Raw genomic sequence first — 25,713 nt, forward strand, 5'->3', positions numbered from 1 at the left:
GATGTTATGGTAATAAGAGGATATTAAGGAAATGTAATGATAAAACACGGATATTTTCCACATCAGAAGAAGTATAGGCTTATTCGAGATGAGTAATCGGGAGGCTCACAGTGCATCGTCAACATCCTCCTTGACAGGACATTCGCGGCAGCTTGAGGTAAGTTTGTTGTAACTAATATAAGAAATAGAAAAATCGAGATATAAGTGTTATTCCTGTGCAGAATGCAACAGTTGGTCTTTATTTAGATTTTTCGTTACTTATATGAACTCAACTGCGTTTCTCAAAAGCATCGCGAGCTAAGATTGTTACGTTAGAGACCATTGGTGCCAAAGTAAGTTAAGTTATAACGTTACTTGGGCATATTTTTAGGTTTAAAATGGATATGTGAAACACAACATTTCTTAATGATCTTTCTTTAATTGGAAATTGTCTTATTTTTTATTTACGTTAATGATAACGCTGTGTCATTAATCTGGTTAAGAAAACAATTCTATCTTTTTTTCATACAAAAACATATATCTAATCCTCTTTTTTTTTTATATTACTTATCAGGACCAAAGACTTCTCCAGGTAGGCACTAATCTGATTCCATAAATATATATATTATGCTGCTTTAAATATTTAATTTCATTGTTTTAATCATAAACGCAGTGGTTTGTAGTGCACAACAGTTTTACTGCTTACTTTTTTATTATTTGGTATTACATGCTAATGAATTAGAAATTTTGCACATTCACAGAAAATAACTTTCAAAATATGCTAAATATCATATTGCCAAATACATGTTCTTAACTCAACCCTCAACTCTAATCATCAGCTTTCTATGTTGGCCTTTTCTACTTGAAAAAATGAGTGTGTACGTGTAAGGTGCGCATGCTACCTGAATCCAAATGGCAGCATCAATTAATCGTCCTCGAAAGCAATCAGAGCTTGAAACAGCCAGCTGTGCACCTCTGAACACAAGACACACACACACAGACACAGATGCTCACAGGAAACGAAACTCTTCAATGACCTTTCATCACACACACACACACAGGCAAACAGATTTGTGCCGGCAGTGCACATTGTTCCATCATCGCATGAAAACAAAGCATGTTAGCACAGGGACACATTTAGCTCAGAGGGGGGCAGCTCGACTCTTTTCCTTTCATAAACCCCAACAAACACACAGAAATCACTCACCACCATCCAGAGCCATTACTGGGGCTAAGCGCTAATTAAATACGTATTAACAGAGGCGCAGATGAAAGGAAAGGTAACATGACTACGCACTGAATGAACCACAGCGAGGGCCCATGTTCACAATTTATTAGTCTTTTAATAAAGGGCGACCCCAAATTAGTCATAGAGTGGAGCTGTGAGCACTCTTTCCTGTTCAAAAACAGGGTGATCAGTGTTTCACTTCACCTCTCTGGTCCCTAGACACTGTACCCTTGTGAAAAAGAAGTGTGCTTGATTGCGTTTAGCATGCACTTATAGTATACCTTTTTTTTTTTTTTTTTTTTTTTTTTTTACTGCATTTGCAGATAATGTGTGTATCCTGGAGCACAAAGCCAGTCTTAAGTCTCTGGGGTATATTTGTAGCAATAGCTAACGGTACATTGCATGTGTCAATATTATTATTTTATGCCAAAAATCATTAGTATATTAAATAAAGATTATGTTCCATGCAGATATTTTGTACATTTCTTACCATAAGTATACTGAAATGTAATTTTTGATTAGTAATTATGTATTGCTAAGAACTTCATTTGTACAATTTTAAATACGATTTTCTCAATACTAATATTTTTTTGTTCCCTTATATTAAAGATCGTCAAAGAGTTGTATCTCGACCAAATATTGTCATATCCTAATAAACCATACATCAATGGAAAGCTTATTTATTCAGCTTTCAGATTATTTAATCTCATTTTCAAAAAACTAACATATAACATATATTATGACATATATATATTAATGAAATTAAAAGCCACTTAAGTGACTTAAAGAGAGACACTTTCATGACTGTTTCCTAAGACACTTAAGTGCACTTTAAATAATGTTAATTTAATAGTTTTACTTTAAAGTGCATTTTAAATAATAACCTTTTTAATGCTTTAAACTACACTTATTTTGATGTGTTGACTAACATACTAAAGCACATAAAGTACTGGATTATTATACTATTTTAAGTTCATAGATTTTAATTTACTAAATATCAACTTCATAATCAAAAATATGTTTGAAAATACATAACACAAGTTTAAACTGAAATGACACTAAATTGTACCTTAGTTTATCATAAATACCCATCAGTTCACTCAGCAGTACTTTAACAATATTTCTAAAACAATAAAAGTAATTATGAAATAACATAAAGATGTGCTTAAGTACAAATTAGGTAAAAAACAATAAAGTAAACTGCATGTAATATCAGTTTAAACTATTATTCATTTAATTTATTTGCAATTAACATGCTATTAAATGTCTGAAACAATACATTCATATTACAAGTATGAAGTATATTATTTCCAAGTGTTTTTTAAACCATGCTATCAAGTGTGCTTTATTCACAAAGGTATATGATATGTAAGATAGGTTATACATTTATTTATTTGATATAAATCCCCAAAATTCAAATAGATTATTAATGTTATCTGTCGCATGCCTCTCTTCCAGCAGATATCTGTGTATCAGTAGCGGATTCATGCAGGTTCCAGCTTCCAAGGAGGTCTATAATACCTAGAAAAAGCTGAAGAAAGCAGATGGTGAGAGTATGGCGTCTCGCAGCAGGGCTAACGCAACATGCTACTTCCATCTTCCATTTTTTACACTTTCTTCTTCCGGTAGGTGAGCAAACAAAAGCGCAGTTCCCGTGGGCGTGGCGATGGAGGAGCCGTGCATGATGGGAAGGTGAGAATGGTTTAGAGACGGACAGAGAAGTGTGTGACATTCAGTCAAGAGGAGGCGGCGATGTGACTGCGTGTGTCCTACTGCGATGCATCTGTCTGGTGCCAGATCAACCTACGACATTTCTAATCTGCCTCTCGACTTACTCCTACAGTTCGCACTATCATTCACACAAGCTGCTCTTTACACGTCTCCATCACACACACACACACACACACACACACACTCACCATTCAGACAGACTGGAGCGTGTAAAGCTGAAGTGTGAGCGCTGGAGTCCCAAAGCCTTAGAAATGGCTGTATAATCCCTTCCAGACTGATGCATGTCAACTACTTTGTCTTTCATCTATTCCTGAATTTCTTTAGATTGAGGCATGATGTGTTGCTCTTTAAGCATTTTTTCAATATGTCAGAATCTATAGGTTCTATTAAAGTGATTTCTTGATTCAACAGGCTAATGAATTTTAACTAAGTTTTCTAAAATAATGTTGTTAATCGCAGTTCTTTCGTGATTTAACAGCAGGGGGGCAATTACTTTTTCACGCAGGGCCAGGTAAGTTTGGACAGCTATTTTTTCCCTTAATAAATGAATTCATCATTTAAAAACTGTATTTTGTATTTACTTGCATTATCTGTGTGAAATTTTAAAATTAGTTGACCTGAATGTGTTACAAATTTTAAACATGCGAAAAATTACAAAAACAGAAAGGGGCAAAAACATTTTCACAGCACTGTACCCCGTATATACCATACGATATACCATATCCTTATACCCCTCAAAAAACAGCAAAAAAATTATTTACATTTAGAAAAGGAGAGCACACTACTTGTAAAAGAGTTGTATTCAAGGCATTGTATGAATTACATGTCATTTTCAGTGCCATATTATTGACCTGGGTCTCATGACATTGAATTGCAATACATGTCACAAATAAATATTGTACAATACATAAAAAAAAAAAAAATCACCTGTACTAACTATTAACAGGAAAGCATTGGTTTGTCCCGCATTGTCCTTCCAGTAAACCACATCTATAATTGGCACGTCCCTAGAGCTGTTTTATTCATGCAGACTCCAGAAACTTCTTCAACTCAAACATTTTCAAAGACAGCCGTGTATTTCAGCAAACAGGACCGTGTCACAGCACAGGGGCGGCAATTAAGCAATGTGTGAAGATAACATATGTGGGTGTTTCCACTGACTTGAGCTGAACTCCACAGAGATGCAGATGGAGACGTGTTGGCGATTAGTGAGTGACTGAAGGTGAGGGCAGCATCTGAAAACACAGCGAGGAGAACAGACTCCCACACCAACGTGTGACCACAGCTTGAGTCTCGGCCCACCTGTTTCTGTGTCTGCAACATGATAAATGTTTGCAATATGATACTAGCAACCCCAGCAAGCCTCTCCGCCGGCTTAGAGGGTAATGTCTAGATGGCAGTCCTCGAGTTGCAATATGCTGCCATGAAAGGGGTAGGTCGAGAGTGAGTTTTTATAAAGGTTACCATAAAGATATCACACTCCAAGCCCGCAGAAGGACTCGTTAGAACCATCTAGATACCAAAATGATAAATATCTTCAGAGGATCAGTTCATTTAAAGAGGCAATTGGATAAATAAGATAAAACATATGAGTTTAGCAGACTGCCCTACTGGAGAAACCTAGAATTCCTCTAACAAAGTCCAGCCCTCAACACATATACTGTAAAAAAAGAAAGCATTTTCTATCAGAAATTGCAATTAAATCTCACAAATATTTAGAAGGAAATTATTTCTGAGGTTCTACAGAAAAACAGTGATGTTCAATGACCTGGAATAGGTTACAAACTGTTTTTCGGCTCAGCGATGTACTAGGAAGCAGATGGTAAAAATAAAATAACTAAAATGCAATACCACTGTAATTATCCAACTAAAACCTTCTTTAGACTGTCAGTACAAAACAGATTTTTGTGCATATCCAATTGGAATCCAATCAAAATGACTGATTGTCCACACGGTGCATTGCAACAGTTCAGATCTGATTCATGCATCCCATGGTGCTCTTTAATTCTAGTGACTCTCTGCATTGGTTTGTATGGCAAACTAGACACTGTGTTACTGTATGTCTGTGCTAAAAACAACAATAACAGCAATACAGATGTTCTTATAACATGACGACATGTTGCCATCATGCTGAAATATACTGCACCTTATGAGGCATCGGGAGAAACAAAGAAAGCTGGAAGGCACAGATATTTTCTGCCATTTCAAAACATAAAGAGATGCGTAGACCAGCTGTATATCGCCATTTTCTGCTTGACTTGCACTTCACAATACAACCTTGTTTCTGCACAGACATTCAGCATGTTTTCGACAAACAAAGTCTGAGGTGTTTACATTTTACGAGGCATGAGAAAGTGAGACTGAATAGGATTTCAAACCCAATACAGTGAACACACACACACACACAAACACACACACCCGAAGCACGTAAGTCATGGTGGTGAAGGAGGAGAGAGCACTGTAAATTCACTCCCCCCAACTACAATTCATGCCAACGCGAGACTCGAACTTGCAACCTTTGGATTACGAGTACAAATCTCTAACCATTGGGCCAAGACCTCCTCCATTAAAGTGTGTGCATCTTTAATAAAAACTCCCTCACATGGCTCCGGGGGGTGAATAAAGGCCCCCTGTAGTGAATCCATGTGCTTTTGTAAGATAAATATCCAAATTTCAAACATAATAAACACTTTTTTCTAACATCTGCTGAATGTTGGACAGGGAAGACATGCAGGCGGAAATGTAGGAGCAAAGAAAACAGTTTCCTTACTTAAGCAAAGGATAACCAGTCTCCTCTTGGGTTATTGCGAAATCCTCCAATGATTTTCTTTACAAATCCTCATTTTGTGCTTCTGATTTGTGACCAGCATTTAGTTTTTTTCTCTCTCTGCGCTTGTCACGAACCACGCAGTGCTGAGAAACGACGACATCCGCCTGCACGGCTTCCAGTTCACCACAGTCAGCAGAACTAAGAAAAAGTGTTTATGATGTGTGAAATCTGGATATTTTGCTTTCAAAAATGCATGGAAAGAAGAAAGTCACATTCACCTAGGATTCTTCGAGCATGAGTAGAAGATGGACGAATTGTCATTTTCGGGTGAACTAAGGATCTATACATCTTGTTTGCATTGACTAATACTGGTCATGAGTCCATTATCATACAAACACATAACAAAAATTCTAAGCATGGCCACTATGGATCTAAAATTCTCCTAAAAGATCTCAAACTCTCAGAAAATGGGTTCTACTTATTTGCAAGAATATTTAACATCCATGAAAGCTTACCATTGGACAAAAGATTCTTTATAGTGAAAAAAGATTCTTTAGACTGTTAAAATGTTCTTCATAATATGAAAAAAAAGTACTTTAAAGAACTGTTGACAAATGTTCTTTGGGAAACCCAAAATGGTTCTTCTATTGCTTTGCTATAAAAATCATTTTTGAAACTATTATTTTGAAGCATATAGTAAGAGAGCAACACTGAAGACAGAAGTTCATGCAAGGAAGCCCACCAAAATCACAAAATTGAAGAGTGATGTAATGAGGAATGGGTCAAAATTCCTCCGAGCCGAAGAGCAGGACTGATCCACATTTGGTTGTAGTTACTGTTGCCCGAGGGTCACGCCAGATACTGAAGCCAAAAGTTCACATTCTTATTATATGATCTCAGTGTAGCTCAAATTAATGCAGAAATATAGAAATATCTTAAGAGAGCACAAAACTTTCAAGCATGACGACATATATTGCATCAGAGGTTGCATTACCCAAAAATCTTGTAATTTAGCAAATTTTTAAAACGTCAATGGATAATTCAACTGGTTTCCTTCAGAAAGAAATTGTTTCCCTTCAGAGACTTTCTCATGATGCGAATAGCAATTAAAAGTGGAGAAAAGTGGAGCAAAAGCTTTAAAGGAGAACTAGTTTTAGAGAAAAAGATGAGAGAGATGTCAATGAAGATTTGGGGAGATAAACCAGCAAATCGGAGCAATAATTCATGAGGCATTGTTCATTAAATGGGGGTGAACAGATTGCAAGATTGTATCTGTTGTCTTTTTCTGCTTTGTTAAAAGAGCTTTAACACACGTTGTTGTGAAATATTTGTCATGTTCAAAATCTTAAGTATCACAATAGTTTACAACAGGCTTTTGAGAAAGGTTCATCAATCAATCATTGAATTACATATGCATTATATTTTGATCATTAAACAAAGCATTTAAATTTCATTTTACTAAGACATATTATTGGAGATATTTATATATTTATAATAATTTATGTAAGTAGATGCTAAAGATCTCACTGACTTACATTAATCAATTTCATATCCCTTTTTGTCCATGTCAATTATCAACATCTGCACAAAATAGCATATTTTTTCTCAGTTGGAGCTTTCTGAATAAAGTTGAACTGTTTGTTCCATCATATTCTCACTATATATTTGTAATTGTTTGTTTTATATATGAGCCATAAATGCTTGCTGTAGCTGATACAAACATGTATAACTCTTCATTTTTTGCAAAGCAGCTGAAAATTGAATGTAAGGCTGATGATACACGGCAACTTTTTGAGCAATGTTGCTAAGCAACTCTGGTTAATGTTGGCTTCAATGGGGAACCAGGTGAGGAACAGGGCCTAGGACCAATTTAATTAAAGTATACAGATAGAAATGTGTTACCATTCTCATTGGGAAAGGGCCCAAGCAACATTGCTCAAAAAACACTGCAAAATTGCTGGTAAAGTTGCCCTGTGTATCATCAGCCTTATATTCGATTTAGAGATTCTTGACAAACAATAACAGCTGAGAATATGTTTACCATGAAATGCAGCAAGTAAAGCCCTTTCTTTGACCTAAAACAGTGGAAAAGCAGCCCTTGTGGCAGCAGTGTCTCAAGTTTTAGCTCTCTGTCGGTAAACGGGCCACGCTTGGTCCTTTATTTGATGGGCTGCTCATGGATCTGCCTGCTCATTATTAGCCTGACATCATGACTGATTGCTCTCTCTTACCGCAGGCTCCCGTGACGCTCTGACCGCAGCACACCGGCATCACCACACTGCCCCGACAGCTCGAGTGATGTTCCCAGGACCGCTATGACAGCTTCGCTCCTGCGTGGTTTCTCTCAGCCGCGGACGGTGATGGCTTTATTTCGTGTCTCTCATCTAACACGAGGGGGAACGCGGGAATTTACGAGCGTTAAATCTTTGACAACTAAACTCCTGAAGACAAATGGAGCTCTGGACAGAAGGACCTTTTCTCAGAGTTCAGCCGACTGTTACACAACGAGGAACAGGACGCCTAGGCCAAGAATAGTACACTGGACTAAAATTGAAACCATAAAAAATGTATCTTTATAACCGTAAACTTGTTTAAGTTCAGTTTTTAAAAAAGGGTCTTCTATGTATATATACAGTATAGCTTTTCTTAAATTTATTTCAACATTTCTATTCATTGCATTAATTAGTTTAACCTGATGTACTTAACTACAGTTATAACTGAAAAAAAACAATGTATAAAACAAATTAATAAATAAATAAAAGGTCACTTCTAGGTCACTTTATTTGAAGGTCCAGTTCTCACAATAATAAACAATTGTAACTATGACTTTTCCCTCAATAAACTCCTAATTACTGCTGATTAATAGTTAATTAAGTAGTTGTTAGGTTTAGGTATTGGTTAGGCTTAGAGATGTAGAATATGATCATGGAGAATGTGTGCTTTATAAGTACTAATAAACAGACAATATATTAATAATATGCATGCTTATAAGCAACTAGTTAATAGTGAGAATTGGTCTCTATGCTTAAGTGTTACCCTATCTATCTATCAATTGTTTTTCGAGTAGTACATTCACTGGGAATCAAACCCACAACCTTTCCATTACTAATGTATACAATCTACTAGCTGAGCTACAGAAAGGGTCAGTATATGCATAAATAAATAAACCATGCATCCAAAACTTTAAAATGAACAGAAAACAAGAAAACTCACTGATCCTAAAATAAAGCCGTGGTCTCACTCAAGCCAGCCTGAGCTGCGATTCATAAAAGCATAAAAATACAGTTTGGGAAAGGCAGCCCGGGACTGTCCTTGTGTCCTGCGTCTGTGTGACCTCCGCTGGAAACGACGTCTCTCTTCATCGGCGGAGAGACACTAACAACTTCAACCCTGTGCTCTCTGACAGGCGCGATCCTCCCCGTCAGCACTTCCCGACTCAAGCTTCGAGACAGTCAATTAGGCTCAAGGTGAGAGAGATGTGTGTCATCGTTTAAAGCGCTCTGCTCCGCTGGGCCTCGCATCAATCTTCGCCTCATTGGCCGGATGACGGGAGCGGGATCAAATGGGAAGTGTTATTGGCCGGAGGGTAACAGGAGGGATTTTGTGCGGTAGATTATTGGCGGCATCAATCCGGTGATGGATCGTATTCAAATGCACCTCTGTCCCCTCCGAGGGGTTTTATTCTGATACCTCAGCCCTCCTCGGAGACTGCGGCCGGATCGGCGGGACGTGACTCGTGCTTCCTTCCTTAATTCTAGCTTCAAGCTATTGATCGGATGGAAATCAATCGAGCCCAAAGCCACAAACCCTCAGGGGGAGGAACCTGAGAGAAACACAGCCAGGCAAGTGGAATAAATCCCCCAACAAAAGACCAAGAGACCAATACGACTCTTTACTGCAGGAGGAGAGCCTTCTCCAAATTAAAAAGCAAGCGGGAATAAATCCCATCTCATCCCGGCTTCATTAGGAGCTTGGCTCAAACGAGGGCCCTCCAGAAGCAGCAGGCGTGAGTCAGGTGATGCTTTACAGGAGCACACTTTGTTAAATGAGTAAATAATAATGAGATCTTAAAAAGACCCAATGGCAACAAGGATATGACGCAGTTTCTCTTTCCCAATGAGCTGCTCTTATCAAGAAGAGTGACCCGAATGACCCCAAACACCTAAACCGAGGTGTTCATTGTGATCCGTTCATTTAAAAAGCTCTTCACTTCGGCTCTCATGTGTCTGTTGTAAAAGCAGATTTTTTCAAATCCACCTAAATCACAGGGATCACGCCAGGAAATTATCAAATCTATGTTAAATGTTAAATGTTAGAAATATTATTTAATAACACTGAATCAGCCTAAATACATAATCAGTCTTAATCAGGTGAAAAGCTCAGTTACCATGAGTGCAATCCCCTTTTATCTTGAATTTACACTATAAATTCTATTGTTTAAAAGCTCGTGTTTTTTTAAAGATATTTATCATTTTATTCAACAAGGACACATTAAATTGATCAAAAGTGATAGTAAAGATATTTATAATGTTACAAAAGGTTTCTATCTCAAACAAATGCTGTTCATCTGTGAATACTGAAAAATAAAATGTCACCGTTTCCTCGAAAATATTGTGCAGCACAACTGTTTTCAGCATTGATCATAATCAGAAATGTTTCTGGAGCAGTAAATCATCATATTAGAATGATTTCTGAAGATCATGTGACACTGAAGACTGATTAAATAAATGCAGCTTTGGTTAGCACAAAATATATATTTTAAAAACATAACTAAATCTTGGCAATTTCCAAAACCTTTGAACGGTAATGTTTAAAAGTGTTCAGGAGTAATTACAGTCACTTTTGGCTCTGCTGACTTTCTTAAAAAAATAAAAAAAAACATCCCCTCCTATCTAGTTAAATTTGTCTACTAAAACAAGATCAACATCTGCATTACGTTAAAGAGCATTGAGCATCTTGGAACAGATAAAAAAAAAAAAAGGAATTACCAAGACTTTAAAGCTTATAAAGCGACTTTTATATAACGTAATGACTTCATGAAAAACCAACCAGTATGATAAAATAGTTCCTGCTGTTGAAGAAACAGTCGTAACCTCGCACCTTTAGTGTTGTTCAGATCTGTTATTACAGTAGGAGTTTGACAAGTCTGCAATGTAGGGGTGAGATTAATGACTGTAAAAATACTGCAATTAACAATAACAAATTAAAACAGCTACTCCACATGTTCTCAGAAAAATATTTAATCAGCAACACATCTTTTCATTTTTTTCTTTTTTCAGTGTGGTTCAGCTTTCTGGTATTTTTAGAAAGACAGGCTTGCTTAAAAGTTTTTTTTTTTGTATTTTAAATTTAGTTGTTAACTGAACAAAATAAAGACTATCTACTTTATCACAAGTAAAAGAAGTGCATTCAGTCTAATGCGATTGTTTTCCACCTACAGTAAACCAAAGGCCCGATACATGACGAGCTGCTGACTGTAACTGTGGGACTGAATTGAAGGCAATATCAATATATATTGAATGAACTGCTTCCCCAGCTGAAATATGATGGATTATGCTAATCATTTATTACTAGAGTACGTTACACCACACGAGTAAAACTGACCAGTGTGTGCTGCTGTATTCACTCTACAGTAAATGTCCAAAAATGCAGCTGACACACACATTTTCAGTCAAAAAGTGAAACTACAGACAAAAACCTGCTTGTTATACGCTACATAAATATAATAAGATCATTACGTTACGTGATTCAATGACATTTTAAAGTCAGTGTCACATGACCTTACAATGCATGAAAGAGTGTCTTTACAAACTATTTATTTTATTTTTGGTATATTTTTATTTCAGTTTTACCTTTAATTAAAATGAATTAAAATGAGAAATGTTGCATTGGCAGTAATTTTGCACATCATTTTAATTTTGCATCAGTCATTTTGAATTCAAATGTTGTTATTTGTGTTGATTGCTCACAGTTCGGTTCTGTTGTTTTATTTAGATTACTTCCATGTCATGTTTCAGACTTGACTGTGTGAAATGTAATAATAAGAAGCTCAGGACAAGGTCCTTTTATTTGCACACTAAAGCACTTTCACAATAAACCCTGTAGCTTCACAAAAACATCTGCCTTAATGATTGAGAGAACCCAGTGAAGAAAGATAAATGCATGGTATCACACGTAACTGCAGCGATGACCTTCAGACACACATGATTTCTTCATGTTTCCCTCGATCTGATCAGAGTCAGTCAGTGAAGACCTGTGTGTGTTTTCATGATTTCACACACAAAAGCTCAAACACTGCCACGACATCGAGCCTTTCTCTGCATCTCTTTCTGAAGTCCTCTAACACGGGGATTATGGGTAAATCCTCCATATGGCAGCTCTGCTGAAGGATCCTGGCTTGAGTTTAGGTTTAATAATCCTCTTCATTATAGACGGAGGAGAGATGATTTACCATCAGGAACAATGAAGGGGTTCTAGAGGCCAGAAGACTTTCAAGGATGGAATGAAGCATCATAAATGAACATTATTATTATAACAATCATTTTCTATTGAAAGCTTGGAAGAACTATATTTTGCTTTAGTAATGTTCTCATCTGTGATTTGGGATGGCACTTTGGTGGCCAATCACATTTAAAGGGTGTGGCTAGAACCCCTCCAGGCCACGCCCCTAATTCCTGTCCCTTACCCCTCCATTCTGAGGGAGTCAGACAGAAACGAATGACGAGGGTGTGACTCACTGACAAGTTTTTGCAGCTCTTCTCTTTTCTTCTTCAAGTTCTCTCGTTTTGTCTGAAGCTCTTAAAGGCTCAAACTGTCACTCTTTCTTTCTCAGGGTTTTATTTAGGGCTCAGCGTAGCGTGCAGAGAGAAACTGTTGGTGTCTCACTTAAAACCCGAATAAAAGGCGTCTGAAATCTCCTTCCTGATCTCATGTGACAGTGTGACTGCAGAATAATGCAACCGCAGCCGCATTCACACAGAGCCATTCTGCTCAAAAACATGCGTCTCATTCTGAAAGGAATCCTAAAAGTGAACAGTCAGTGTGTTTGAGAAGAAATGACACCAAAACTGACCACATCTGCTTTCTCAATACATTCCTGAGGCCTCAGATTTAAAACATTGTGTCAATTTCATCCTAAAATTGAGCAGACAAGCTTTTAAACTACATGTGCACCAGAACTCGCTGTAATTTCACGCCCATTACATCCCCAAACTAACCACACATGAAGCTTAACATGACTTATTATGATGAGCAATCTTATCTACATATAATCTCCATATGCATTTATCCAGAAATGTGACACTAGTGTGTTTATTGATACTAAAAACTACGTAGGAAAAAAAAACGGAGGTATTTTCAGAGAATGAATTAAGGGGAGGATGCCCTAAGATTGCTTGTTATATTTTGAAATGTAAAAAATAAAGCAGAAAGCGTGAGAGAAATTGTTTTTTTTTTTTTTTACGGAAAAAGTTATCAGAGTTATCAGAGATCATCGTTTTCTGATTTGCTTATTTGAGAAAACCCCCAAAAATTATTTTAACAATTTTATTAGAAACAAATGATGAGACTGACTGGGAATTAAACAATAATAATGATACTACTACTACTACTACTACTAATAAATAATAAATAACAGACTAATGTGTTTAACAGTGTTGTTGTTAAATAAAACTAAATCTATTAAAAATAATTCATGTAATTGTCATGAAGCCAAAATAAAATAAAATAAATAAATGTATAAAATATATAAATATTAGATGAAAACTTAAACAAATTGCAAAACAAAGTATTTAACTACTTAAACTAATGCTGAAATAAAAAATAAAGCTATACAGAAATAATAAAAAGTACCAATGTTGCACTTAATTAAAATGCTACTTCAAAATATAATACAAAAAATACATTTTATAAGCTTCTTGCACACACACACACACACACACACACACACACACACACACACACACACACACACACACATTTTGGTGAAGCTTGCAAGCAATTACTCTTGACCCCTATTGTTTCATAGAAGCGCATCTATCCAATGAACCCCATAAAAAATACATTAACTGAATTCATTGTGCTCCAAACACTATTTTATTTCATAAACTTTAACCACTTACAGTAAATTATTTTCATAGTGGTGTCAAATGGGCTGAACGAAAACGATTATCCCCCGAACAGAGCCTGAGACACAGATGGACTAAAATGTCTGTATATTCTCCCAAATCAACAAACCTGTGTACTTTTGTGTTTCGATGCTGAAATCCAATGTATAATTTTCATAAAATTCACACTCTCACTCTCTTTCTCTCTCTCTCTCTCTCTCTCTCTCTCTCTCTCTCTCTCTCTCTCTCTCTCTCTCTCTCTCTCTCTCTCTCCACGCACACACTATCAAACACACACTCTCTCTCTCACACACACACCCACTCACAAACACACTCACATACTCTCTCTTTCTCTTACACACCCTGACACACACCCACACACACACACACTCAGAGAGATGTATTGTAGTGCTGGAAGAGCCAGGTGGTTTCTGTCAGCACTAGTTTAAGCATGAATGGACACAAAAGACTCATCCTCAGTGAAGAGCCAAACACCCACCACCCACACACACACACACACTTTTACTTAACCTAAATGACGACAGACTACTGCTCAAAATTTGAAAAAAAAAAATAAAAAAAAAAATGAAAGTAGTCTCTTATGGTCACCACAGCTTCAACTGTTTCAGTAAAAAACAGCACACTCAGTAATATTGTGAAATATTATTACACTTTAAAATAACCGTGAATAGCCTACTATGTGAATATCTGTTAAACTGTAATTTATTTCTGTGATGCGCAGCTGTGTTTTCAGCATCATTCCTCCAGTCTTCAGTGTCACATGATCTTCAGAATCATTCAAAGAGGACGATTTACTGCTCAAGAAACATTTCTGATTATTATCAATGTTGAACACACTGGTGCTGCACAATATTTTGGTGGAAACCATGATATATTAGAATTTTGGATTTTTTTCTCTTTTTTGGTGAATAGAAAGTTAAAAATCATTTATTTGAAGGAGAAATCTTCTGATCAAATGGGACTTTTCTAAATATAAGTATTAATTTATCACGTGACACCCAAGACTGGAGTAATAATACTGAAAATTCAGCTTTGATCACAGCATTAAATTACATTTTACAATATATTAGCATAGAAAACTGTTATTTTAAAATTGTAATAATACTTGAATATATTACTGTATTTCTGATCAAATAAATGCAGCCCTGGTGTAATGACCTGCTCTTATTTACTGCAACAATTTTTGGGAACAAGTGCAATTTTAATAGAGAAATGGAGACTTGGAAGGGAGAATGACACACACACACACACACACAGGCGTCAGGTGTTTTGGCAATGCCACCTGCAGTAATTGTATTTCTGGCTTGGGCGAGAGATTGATTTACTTAATTAAACAGAATCTATGTGGAGACATTTAGCTGCTGTCCCTGCTAACAAATGGCTATGCTAAACACCGAACAACTAACGATGTCCAAAAACCCCACAACGGACACACAGAAACATCACACACAACAACATCAGCACGGCTACGAGCAACAATTTCACAGCCTCTTACACTCTCAATAATTCCTTAACTTCAAGCTTTTTAACCCGAGGTTAAGCAACATTTCACACTTGCCATTCGTAAACCCAATGAATGGTGCTTCCAATGGGAGAAAATCTGAAACAAAGCAGTTCAATAGGACTTTTCAACAACCAACCAAATAATAAGAGAAGAAAATATCATGTGAAAGTGGAAATTAAGTAAAAGATTCACTGCATCTTTAAAAATAGTCCACAATGATCCAGAATGACAGAACGTGTAAAAAAAAAAAAGAGCACAGATTATTATCTTCAGTGCTATCTTTAAGTTAATCTAGAAGCCATCTTTAAACAAGGTCACATGATTACATAAATCACATGAACAATATCACATGAACACAAAACAAACCACTGTACAGAAATAAAAAGTAAAAATCAATACCAATTTTTATGTTTTTATTAAAACTTCCATACATGCGAGTGTTTGCATTTTTTTAATTGATTTTTTAAATTGAAAATTATTTTCACAAATACCATTAATTAATAATGCATAAATATTATTACATTTGGAGGTGGGCAGGGGGTCACAAAAGTGTCATTAAATTTCGATAAAACTGCTTCATGGGCATTTTTGTCACGATCATTAGATGGAGTGCCCATTGACTTCAGTAGAGGGCACTCCACTCAGGACCATTCCACCCATCAACCACCAGATGTCACTTGGACACTAGCACCTCTCATACTGTTGCACCACACCCGAACTACATCCCCCATGAGTCACTGCATCACAATCACCTTGCCACACCTGCACCTCATTCATCAGCCAATTTCCTTTCCACACCTGCACCTCATTTACACACACATAAAAAGCAGCACACTCACTCTCACTCACTGCAAAGTCTTATTTAGCCTGTCTAGCATTTCCGAGCGGTTTCCCTTGTGTCTGATCTTGGACTGTGTTACCGACTCTGATTCTCTGCTGCCTGCCCTGATCTCCACTTGTTTCCTTTAATGATTCTGGATATCTCTAACACACCTGACGCCGTTCCTGATATCTGCCTGTATGACCATTCTCTTAATAAAATTCTGCACATGGATCTTAACGCCTCTGACTCATTGTTACAATTTTATCTTATAAATAATCACAAAATATTATGTTAAACTACTTCATTGGGATTCACGATTTTTATTTTTCTTGTTTTTTCGTCATAATGATATCTGGAGGGGTGTATCACCATGGTGTTTTTAACTTAACTCCTTTCAAATCTGAAAATGGATTTTAATTTAGAAATTAAAAGCATTTACCATATTGAAATCAGTGTGTTTATGAGATGCACTAATATTTCTAAATGCCAGTAATCACAGTAATTATCATTCAGCAATCACTCATTATTGCCCTTCATATTAAAGCGCATTCATGAGAAATACACACTTTGGTAATTTACTATTGCATGGATGTATTTGTCTAACAATAATATTCTCTTGTAAAGGCAGAAACTTGACATTCTTGTTGAGTTTGTTTTTGCCAAGATGAAGGCAACAATACAAGATAAATCTTTTCACACCAAGTTCTCTTGGATATACACAGCCTGGAGAAACAAAAGCCATCTCTGTGTATAAATCTCAGAGATATGTTGCTTTATCATCCGGTGGAACAGGGAGTCTCAGCACAGCGCAGTGACCTTGATCTGAATGCAAACGGCATCTTATCACACCGTTCCTAGACCTGCCCAAACGCCCTCACAAATGATGGCCTGTGAGAAACACACAAAAGCGGCTCTGTGAATCGAGTCGCTCCGCAGTTCACATCGCCGCAATGCAGAGCCATTACTTAAAAGAGATAAAGTCAGCTGTATATGTCATGAGGAAGAACCAGTGGGATTCCCAGCCTAAAGCCTGTTGGTTTGGTAGATCAAGTCTACTTGAAGGGAAAACAAAATAACGTACTCCCCGCAGGCAACACTTCACTCGCATTAGACGTCAGGACCATCTACGAACATTGATCGAAGAGCGCATGTATCCTCTCATAATGCTACAACGAGACCTTATCAGTCCATCAAGCAACAAAATCAAACACAAGGGGAACGATGACATCTACCATGTTTCGCTTTAATGGGTATTGTGTTGGCTGACTTTGGTTTTATTGTTGATAAATGTCAAACGGTGTAAATAGTTGTGAAAATCAAATCACTCCAGTAACTTGTGTTTGGGCTTATGAAAGTCGAATTTGGTTAAACTTGATTAAGATTTGATGGAATAGAGCCCAGGTGTTGGAAGTATGTCACTGTGCCTCAATTCACTGATAATACGTCACTTTTCAGGTGACATGTCCACAAAAGGTCCTGTAAGCAATATTTTTTTTTCATTAGGTTTATTAAACATCTCCATTTCATGAAGAAAAAAAAAAGTGCTGTAGAGTATATTTTTGCAATGTGGTTTGCAGCACGCTCCATCTTAAAAAATAATAATAATTTTCTTCAACAAGTCTTTAAACTCTTTTAAAGTTTCACTCGTGGCTGAACATTTTGAATTTGCAAACGCAATGTTTCACGGGTGCGCTTTCGAGCTAGTTTACTTCAGAAAGCCACACATATGGACCTGGATTTAGATTTAGATTTAAATGCCAAAATCTATTAGTTTACATATTTTGCACTATGGTAAAAGTGTTTTGAGCTCATCACATAGTCTTGTGCAAGGAACCATGTGAAAATAATTATTTAATATTCGATAATCTGACTCTGTAATCATGATTTGTGTGCAAAGAAATCCGGTGTTGGCTAGACTATGTGGAAAATATCCGAAAAAATGATTGAAAAACTGCAACCTAAAATAGAAGCAGCAGCAAATTAACAGCCAATGAGATTGCTTCATATGGAAACAGTCAACACCGATTTAACGAATGGCAGGCCTCGGTGTCGCCCAAGCTGTGAATTAACTGCCTGGTTATAAATTTCCTTCATTAGGGCACAAAACACATGGTGGCAAATGGGAAGGCAAAGTCCCTAAGGGGTCCTGTGGAGACGCACAAATTCATTTCAGATGCTCGGAGAAATCTGGCAGAAAATCACAACACACAGGGAGAAAAAGCCAATGCAGCGAGACTTTTCAGGGCAACAGTTCAGCTGACAGGAAGACAAAACGAGAAAAGCAATATCTCACCTTCTCTTCAGAGGAGTAAATAGCAGATAGCGCTTACAAAGGAAACCCTCGACTCCCATTGCATCTGAAGTGACAATCTAACAGAGCTATTGGATCACTATAATAAACCGCTTTCAACATCTCAACCCACATCTGCACAAACACAGACATATACAACCACACAGACACAAAAATGGAGATTGCATCATGTCTGGGATCTCTCAACACATTGGATTTTGGTCACAGCGTGACACATCAAAACTAAAGCTGACACTGCCTTTTGACAACATTCAATATATTTTGATATTTCTTTAGAGGAACTATCATTTCCACCATTGTTGCAAAAAATACTGAATTCAAAACATAAAAGCAGTCCTACTGAGCAAACAAAATAAAATACAAAATATATGTTGTAAGTAGTGAATTCCAATAAAATATGTTTTTGAAATAGAAAATATATTTGGTTTCATCCTTCATAGAGCAAAATATATTTTGGGGTCAAGAAAATATATTTTCAATCTTAAATTTAGGTTAAAAGTGGAATAGCCTACTAGAGATCAAAACTAGATTTTTAATGATTGATTGATTGATTGATTGATTATTGTAAGGTATGTAATGTATGGTCTTGCTTAATTTAATTCAAATATGTTATACACAATAATTTTTCTTCAAATCTGCCAAATGTGAATATATTTTCTTGAACTGTTCAATGGGCAATTTTTTTTTGGATATATATATATAGATAGATAGATAGATAGATAGATAGATAGATAGATAGATAGATAGATAGATAGATAGATAGATAGATAGATATTTACCCCATATAGAAAAAAATAGATTTGATCATATATTTGTGCTGTATGGGGTAAAACGCTGGGTCTCAATCATGGAACATGAGCAAAACTAATCTTTGAAGTTTATTTATTTTTAGTAAAATGTGCTCATGAAGTGTTAAAATTGATTGGATATTATTCTTACATGAGCTTAAATGAAGTGTGACATTACAAAGCATTTTCCTTTCATTAATTTGTTAAATAAAGCAGCAATGTGATTAAAAACTGTGGAGACTGAGTCAGAATCAAGTCAAACTCTTCTCACAGTCAAGTGAGAAGAAAAACAGCTCAAGTGAAAGTGATTACAGCTGATAATGTTCAGGAAGTCAACTGTGCATAATGTTGACACATCACATTCACTATGGCACTGTGATTTCTTTACTTACAATCAAATTACAGTGACCAAAATCAGTATGATCAGTTATTGACATTAACATTCAACAAGTCTTTAAACTATTTTAACTTTCACTCGTGGCTGAACATTTTGAATTGCAAACGCAATGTTTCAGGGGTGCGCTTTCGAGCAAGTTTACTTCAGAAAGCCACTGTAATGAAGTAATTTTTATGGTGCAAATGCCAAAATGTATTAGTTTACATATTTTGCACTTTGGTAAAATCAGTATGATCAGATATTAACATTTGGAGCAAATGCAGACGTTCTTACTGATGAGAATTTTTATTTTTGGCCTTTATTTAACCAGGAGACAACCTTCACTGAGATTACAGGAGTTTTTACAGGAGTGTCCTGGCCAAGACAGGAATGAAGGCGAAACATTGTTTAATTCACAGCTTACACTTCTTATGATTTATTTACAGTACCACTTACTGTATATCTGCATTCGGAATCTGGTGTCAGTATTACACAGCAACATTTTATTGCATTATTTCTGTAAAATGACATTTTCTACTTTGTGTTCATTTCAATTATTTAATGCAAACCCTGACAAACACACATTATTTACACAATCTCTCTCACATTTATGATGCATTGTTTTTACCACAAGGTTCCAACACAATACTTAATAATGGAACCATTCCAGTTCCATTACTTTTCTGCAAAAGCATTTATTGGTCTTAGTAAATATTAATTTTAACATTTACTAATGCATTATTAAAATCAAAACTGCATGTTATTATTAATTGACCTGAGTTAACATTCACCAACAATGAATAGTTGTATTTTTATTAACTAATGTTAATGTTAAAACAAATAAATACTGTACAAATATATTTCCCATTATTAATAAATTTTAGTAGATGCATAAACTAATGCTAACTAACGGAACCCAACAGAAAAGTTTAAGTCTTTATTGAAAAAGCTTTTTTTTTTTTTGGTCTTTGCATTTGATATGCTACTCATGCTGTTATCATTAAACTATATAGTGACAATCATAAAATTCACTGATCCATTGATATAGCCTATTACTAACTACATACTAATTACATCAATTTTTTTACTGATGTTTTTCATTTCTAAAAATTGCATTTATCACATATATAGGAATCACACTATTCATAAAGTAATTTTATTTCACATCACCAGCAAAATCATGGTGAATGAATCATGAATATTTGATATATCACCCAGCTGTAGGTCACACATAATGGCAGATCACACGTTGCAATTCAACCCTGTGACCCAATAGATATTGATTAATGTGTTTGGTTGATTTAATTTCAGACCAGTTGGGGTCAAAGGATCGTCTGTAATCAATCAAGCCTCTGAGGAGCTGCCGGGAATGCAGGAAAAATGAAGTGGAAGGTTTGGAGCGGGGGTTCATCAGCGAGGTGAGGCAGACATGAACAGGGTGACTGAACTAATCGCATTTAGACAGAGCACAGGAAGCACATTTCCCAAAGCCCTCAGCCCGTATCGGGTGAATCCAGTCATTATGTTGGCCGGCCGTGCTTTGTTTCTCAGACTTAATGAGAAAACTGTGTTTTCAGCTTAGTAATGAACTTTTGTTGGTATCTAAATGACTAAAGCTCTTTTGTGGTCAGCATGAGAGCCGTAAACAGAAGATACTAGAGCAGACATGTGCTCGCCGCAGAGATGAGGTCAACGCTAAAACAAACACACACTCGCACACAAGCATTAGAGACGACAAAGCGAAACATCCGTGAAGACAGGTTACGCTGTAAGCAAAGCTCAGGTTGACAAGCGCTGAGACCCAAAGCATTACACGTCTCCTGGTGTGGCCCCGCTCTTCAGGGATGACATCAATGATCAGGACGCCAGACAGAGAGACGGCTGCTTTAGCACGCAAATTCATGTTTACATAGCTAGATGACAACATCATAAAACAACTATAACGAGAAATGTCCAAGCACAATAACATTGTTTATTATAAGCACAAACTGCCATTATTCCATCTAAGGGTGGGAAAATAAATCGATGCATCGCGATTCTGAGATTTTACGAATGCATCTGAACTTAGTTGTGAACAACAGAGGGCACTGCATGCTTTAGAAACAGCCATATTCTGCTCGTTTCCAAATCCTTACACACACTTGAACCTAAAATAATCAGTCATAAAGTTTGTAAAGGTTTAAGTGAGTTACAAGGTTGTTCACATAAAAGCATTCTGGGCCGACGTGAAGTTACAGACTCATCCAAACGCACAAGCGTTCTCAGCGCTCTTGTTCTAGCGCCATCTGCTGTTAAAATCTAAGCTCAGAATCGATTCCAGAGAGAATTGCGATGCATTCGGAAGATCTCAGAATCTATCCACACATCGATTCTGCATCGGTTTATCGTCGCAGCCCTAATTACATCTGCTGCTTTAGCTCAAGCTCCTTAAAGTTGGATGGATTCTGATTGGCTGTCAATGTTTTTATCGTTCATCAGCTGAAAAAATTAATAATCGCAATGGAAGAGATTCCAATGTTATTAATACTCTGTGGTGTGGACTTCACTGTTCTCACACAATTAGAATTATTATTAAAAATTGATAGTTAAGGTCTTTCACACACAGTCTAGAAAAATGTGCTCATTTAAAAATAAATACAATCTCAAGTTGTGTCAATCACATTTACAAATTGACTCCGAAACCTTCATCCATCATCACAAAAAAAAAAAATAAAAATAATAATAATAATAATAATAATAATAATAATAATAATCTGCGTTTTTGCATGCGTAGCAAGCATTTTGATAGGAAAAGATGCCGGATATGAAGATAAAAAAAAAAAAAAAAAAATACAAAACTTTCATACTCAGTATCCAAGGACAGAGGAAAAGGATTCTGATTGGCTGTCAATGTTTTCATCAACTGAAAAAAAACGCGCTGAAATCGATTCTGACTACGATATCGTTCCTCTGTGTCGTTATCGTTATCGGTTTTGTGGACTTGATTCTTGTCGAATCAGAACGATTAATAAAACGTCACAATTATAGATATCATCCTTTAAAAATAACTATAACGTTAACTATATCTACATCCTCATCATCGTTATGTTAACATTATTTTTATTATAGTCGCGCATCACACCCCTTATGAACATTAACTATGGTTTTACTATAAATAATAATAAAAAACATGGTTACTATAGTTAAACCATGGTAACCACAAAATGGAACAATATAAATGGTAATCAATACACCAAAAAACAAATTAATATATATATATGGTTACTACACTTTTACTACATTTTAAAGATGGTTAATTTACATAAGGGCAGATACTGTACAGTTCATCTGTGTTGTGTTACCGTTATAGGCCTGTGATGTGGACCTTATTCAAGTAGAATTAAAATGTTCATTAAAAAGTTAAAGTTATAGTTATTGCCCTTCGTGTACTTTTTTTTATGAAGCAAAATATTCTCTATTTTATTGCTTTAGCTTCAAGTCAAGAGCATGTCATCTTCCCTGCCTGGCAACTCTGTTTCATGAGGCAAAACGATGAGCCGGTCTCTGAAATCCCAAACTGCTTTATTAAGTCATCTGAGGGCCAGCTTCCAGATCAGACACAGTCTGAAGGTTTGTTCAGTCTGTCTCTCCGAGGAGCCAGAATGTTCCGCTGAGAGCAAAGTTACTAGACGAACGCTTCAGGCATCAATGCAGAACATATCGGTCCATTCAGTCCCACTCTTCTTTCTCGAGAATGTCAAGCAGTAGCTCTCCAAGGAAAGCACGCATTCAGGTGAGACCATCAGAGCGCTCCTAATGTCCCTTCAGAGGCTCCTGGAAAAGGCCATCTCCATTACACCTGAAGTATGGACAGTTCTGTAGTTTCCTTCCGACAACAGCAAATCTCCTGAAACTAATAGCGCGATGAACCCGCGGATCACAGAGGAGCACAATCAGTTTGAAATGACATTTTCTCCACAGACTGCGTCAGTTTGCGCCGTTCGCCTTTGCGCAGCTGCGCGCGCTTCTCAGAAAACCGATCGGGTTTTAATCCAATAAGTAGCTACTAAAGGAAGCTAATTGGAATCTTTATTACATAATGAATGTAGAAAAGCAATAATCAAGTACCAATGTAACGTAGAACGTAAAAGGAGTGCAATTCATAAAAGGTGAGCTTAACGGAGCCACATGCACATATATAATGAAGCATTGCGGTACAAGTACTTAAAACACTGCACATGATCTTCAACGGGAAATAAAAAACGCACACAGATTTGTTGGGTAACCAACCTTTGGAGTAAAAACCATGAACCACTCAAGAATTGTCATGAGCATCATAGCCTATTTTTCTAACAATTATAGAGTGGACAAGGACTTGGAAACGCGCGCAGAGGTGAATCATGTCCAGCGGGCGCACACCCGAAAACAGCACGCGTTTAAAAAACAACAGGAAAGCGACATCTTGGTGAATCTGGTTTTAAAGGAAATAATAAAGAAAGCGCACTGAAATCAGGCTCAACTTACCAGCGAAGCTTCTTGTTGACTGGGGGTCTTTATGCGCACCGCGCGCACAGTCCGGACACAATCAGTCTCTTTTATGCGATGAAAATCGTCCTTGCGCGCAGAATAAACGACAATGCTCTGTTTGTCGAGACCTTCAAGAGACCTTCAATTCCCTTCTATCCTGTAAGGTTAACTCCAAACCGACGCTGTCTGGGTCATCAGTGTCCTGATATCCGATTGCTTTTTACAGGAGCTTCTGAAAAGGAATAAAAGGGCTCCTTGTTTGGATCCCCATCACCAGTCTGAGTGCCACCTCGGCACGCCGTGTCCCCATATCGCCCTTCTCCCAAACAAATCAGATGTCGAGCAGCGGTTAATAAGACTGTACATCCAGAGTTCTCCAGCTGTAGGTGAAAGCAGCGTGCTGGTGAAGTCCAGGTGCAGCTCCGGTGTAATGCGCCGATCTGCGCGCGGTCACAGTCCGAGCTCGCGCACACACCGAGAGGAATGAGCGTTGACAGAGGGTTGCCAGATATGATAGAAAAACGACACGAGAGACGCGTCAGAAACCGCGGACAAGCTTCTCTCTTTTTAATTCCATGTACCAAAACAGAAGTAAATGTAGTTTAGTGATTTAAGAATGTGTCTAAATTCTGAGTTCGGAATCGCCAGGCTACAAATGGACTCAAACAGCAATCTAAGAATAAAACATAGACTTGAATGTGTGTTTAGCCTAATCGTAGCCTTTATGTTTCATACAGGATTTCGGTTTCATTTCAACATAATTTTACCTAAATAAATAATGATAGACACTAGATTAGCATTCATTTGTTACAGAAGATACTGTTGTGTCTATGTGAACATTTGTCAATAATTTACAGATCTACCAATTGATTTTAGACAGTAGAGGATTGGTTTATTAGAAATATGATGATACATAAAGACCTTTTAACTCAGTAATAGACGAATTATCAGCTGTTTTGAATTGGGTGAACAAATTAAACCATGCTCATGGTTAGTGAAAGGAAATAACCAGCATCATGTCATTCTTTATGTTAAAGCCTAATCAAACAGCAGCACTTTTATAAACATCTTGTTTTTTTCCTCAAGAAGAGCGTCAAAGAACGATTAAATTCACTAGGCCAATCTGGCAACCCTGCGTCGAGGCGCAAGGTGGATAGACTCCAGTGAAAAGGCCAGAGCTCCCCCTAGCAGTGCAAATGCAACATGTTCTCGGTTTCGCTCCCTCTGTACTCGCGCTGAAAACATTTCACACAGCAGAACACTAGCTGACAGTGTTTGAAAGCGTGCATCGTCTTACTGGCCCGCTGACTCTCAAACGAGCTTTTACACCAGCAAACATGCCTCAGTCTTTAATCCTCATTATTACTGCTCTCATTCAGAAAAGAGCCAGCTGAGATCTGAGATTACCTGCAGGGATGCATTCAGTGTTTTGCTCAGTTGCAGAGGGAAATGTGTCACAGTATGAGAGCACAGAAAAATAATCCACTTAATATGACAGACTCATAAACAACTAAAAGATTTGTGTTTTTAAAGCAAGAAACTGCAAGCTTGGGCCTTTCTTTTTCTTTCTT

The 25,713-nt window shown here is 36.9% G+C and overlaps 1 protein-coding gene across 2 annotated transcripts in view; it reads right to left on the minus strand.

The window, feature by feature from the left end:
- The window catches only part of LOC113106379 (adhesion G protein-coupled receptor L3-like), a 192,357-nt gene extending 167,735 nt beyond the window's left edge, over positions 1 to 24,622 (minus strand). The window contains exon 1 of one of the 2 annotated variants that reach the window (XM_026268245.1): positions 24,140 to 24,622. The gene's annotated coding sequence lies outside the window, so the exon portion shown is untranslated. The remainder of the gene's footprint in view (positions 1 to 24,139) is intronic. The other variant, XM_026268244.1, reaches the window with a different exon arrangement.
- Between the last annotated feature and the right edge of the window lie 1,091 nt (positions 24,623 to 25,713).

The sequence above is a fragment of the Carassius auratus genome, chromosome 7 (assembly GCF_003368295.1).
Source record: "Carassius auratus strain Wakin chromosome 7, ASM336829v1, whole genome shotgun sequence".
Lineage (NCBI taxonomy): Eukaryota > Metazoa > Chordata > Actinopteri > Cypriniformes > Cyprinidae > Carassius > Carassius auratus.